The sequence below is a fragment of the Odocoileus virginianus genome, chromosome 10 (genome assembly GCF_023699985.2).
Source record: "Odocoileus virginianus isolate 20LAN1187 ecotype Illinois chromosome 10, Ovbor_1.2, whole genome shotgun sequence".
Taxonomy (NCBI): Eukaryota; Metazoa; Chordata; class Mammalia; order Artiodactyla; family Cervidae; genus Odocoileus; species Odocoileus virginianus.
This window is the reverse complement of record NC_069683.1, coordinates 51,304,990-51,308,114: the sequence shown is the minus strand read 5'-3', so window position 1 is coordinate 51,308,114 and position 3,125 is coordinate 51,304,990.

Below are 3,125 nucleotides of genomic sequence, written 5' to 3'. Positions count from 1 at the left end.
AACTGTAAGTGTTTAAAAACTCGATTTAAATGACAACAAAACAACAGTAGTTAACCACAACTCACATCAGGTAGAGTTTTATACAAAGGATGTTGATGAGGGGCCTGTGCACATTCTGAAGTCCTAAAGGAGGAAAGCCCAGGGGCTGCCCTCCATCCCCACTGCCGAAACCTCCTCCCCCACCTGCAGGGCCCTACTCATCTGTCAGTACTGTCACCTGCCCAGGATGCTGGGATAGAAAAGGAAGGAACACAAAGATGACCAGAGTAGATGGCAGGAGCTCCTGCTCTGACCATCTCCTGACAGCCACTCTGATTTCCATTTTCCTGCCTGCAGAAGGGGGATATACATTTGTCCTGCCTAACTCCCCAATAGTCATCAGGCTCAAATAAGACCATCTTTTGAAAAGCGTGAAGTCCCACAGCCTGTCCAAAGAGCCTGGATGGTAAAGGATGATCACCTCTCAAAATAGAAGACAGTTTCCAATCACAGTAAGAAACAGAAAAAATAATCTTCATATGTGAAAAACAATTCCCAGTAATTCTGTTCGATCCCAGATCTCAGGGGGGTCTCAGATTTCATAAAGATAATTACTAACCCTTACAAAGCACCTTACATTGCTTATCCCATCAACCACCCTAACTGGCTTGTAAGGTAAGGAGGACCAGCCTCCTTATTTCTTTGTCACAGATGCAATTCAACTGAGATGCAAAGAGATGAAGTATGTGTTCAGCATCTCCCTCTTAGTAAAGACCTAAAGTCTTTGGGGTCAGTCTAGACATTAGCATTCCTTACTATTTGACCCTGGGTTAACTGTATGCGAGCTTCCCTGGTGATTCAGATGGTAAAGAATCTGCATGCAATGCAGCAGAACCTGAGCAGACTTAGGTTTGATTCCTGGTTCAGGAAGACCCCCTGGAGAAGGGAATGGCTACTCACTCCAGTATTCTTGCCTGGGAAATCTCATGGACATAGGAGCCTGGTGGGCTACAGTCCATGAGGTCACAAAGAGTTAGACACGACTAAGCAACTAACACTTTAAGTTTATGTAACTGAGGCTTGACTTTCTCATTTAGAAATGGGTACAATAGAAACCATCTTTTTTATATTTATTTAGTTGGCTGTATCAGGTCGTAGTCGCAGTACACACAATCTACCTTGCGTCATGCAAGATCTTTCATTGTGGCATGCAGGCTCTTAAGTTGTGACATGTGGGTTTCATTGTGCCGTGTCTGTGGGACCTTATTTCCCCAACCAGCGGTTGAACCCATGTGTACTACATTGCAAGGCAGATTCTTAACCACTGAACCACCAAGGAAGTCCCATGAACCATTTTTAAAATGGATACACAGCAGTCACACCTAGGAGGTTGAATGAGAAAAAGCATAAAAAAATCACTCAACCCAGTTACTACGTAGTTAGTTCTCAGCAAATGTAGGTATCATTATTATTTATTATTACTGCCATTATTACTATCCAGCCTGCATGGATATCCTTTCTTCTCTAGGCCTCTCCCACACCAACACATACAGTAATTTTCTTTCCAGGAGAAAAAGTTCTCAGATCTGAACTCCTTGGGGAGACTGGGCCAAAATGTCAGCCTGACTTTGGATTGATTCTCAAGATCATGCAAAACAGACAGAAGAGTTAGACATGGAGGAGGAAGAAAAATAAATAGATGAAAACTTAGAAAGTAGAGGTGAGGGGAGCCAGGCAGAAGCTGGGCTCTGCAGTGCCCGTGTGTTGAAGCTACAAACCAGTTAAACATCCTTGACCCTGACAGCTTGGGAAGCTGATGCCAAAGGACAAAGTCTAAAAGTAGGCCCTGAGTGAATGAGGAGTGTGAAAAAGTTGGCTTAAAGCTCAACATTCAGAAAACAAAGATCATGGTATCTTGTCCCATCACTTCATGGCAAATGGAGAAACAGTGGAAACAATGGCAGACTTTATTTTTGGGGGCTCCAAAATCACTGCAGATGGTGACTGCAGCCATGAAATAAAAAGACGTTTACTCCTTGGAAGAAAAGTTATGACCAACATACACAGCATATTAAAAAGCAGAGACATTACTTTGCCAACAAATGTCTGTCTAGTCAAGGATATGGTTTTTCCAGTAGTCATGTATGGATGTGAGAGTTGGACTATAAAGAAAGCTGAGCGCCGAAGAATTGATGCTTTTGAACTGTGGTATTGGAGAAGACTCTTGAGAGTCCCTTGGACTGCAAGGAGATCCAACCAGTCTATCCTAAAGGAGATCAGTCCTGAATATTCATTGGAAGGATTGATGCTGAAGCTGAAACTCCAATACTTTGGCCACCTCATGCTAAGAGCTGACTCATTTGAAAAGATCCTGATGCTGGGAAAGATTGAAGGTGAGAGGAGAAAGGGATGACAGAGGATGAAATGATTGGATGGCATCACTGACTCAATGGACATGAGTTTGAGTAAACTCCGGGAGTTGATGATGGACAGGGAGGCCTGGCGTGCTGCAGTCCATGGGGTTGCACAGAGTCAGACATGACTGAGTGACTGAACTGAACTGAACTGAATGAGGAGTTTCCAGGGTACCTGAGAGCCTAGTTTCTTTTCATTGCCAACAACTAGGATCCACATTATCAAAGGAAAATATAGTTAGTTCAAAGACTGGAGTCACGCCGAGCCTATCTATAAAGTCAGCACTGCCTAGGCTGAGTGCTGGGGGTTACCCTCCTGGCACGACCCCATCTGTGCAGAGAATGTGGGAAGGAGACCTCAGAGGCCCTGACTCCCCGGCTTGCTGAGTCTCAACCCTCTGCCTGTCACTCACCTCCTAGATTAGGTACTCCTCTGCCCATCCCTGGCGAGCTGGCTTCACTCAGCTTTGCTCTATGTCTTGAGACTTCCTGAATGTTGTAGTGACTTTGGGGTTAGACTTTGAAGGGCAAATGATTCAGACCCAGACAGACAGGGAAGGGGTCCCCTGGGCCGAAGGCATAGCCAATCTAAAGTTGTGGAAGCATGATAATGTTCTGGAGGCAGAAAGGTGCCAATGTGTCAAAATCTTAAAGGCCTTGCCAGGTAGTTTAGGTCCTAAAACAATGTAGACATGGGAAGAAGCACTGAAGGGTTTGCAGTGGGGCAATGAC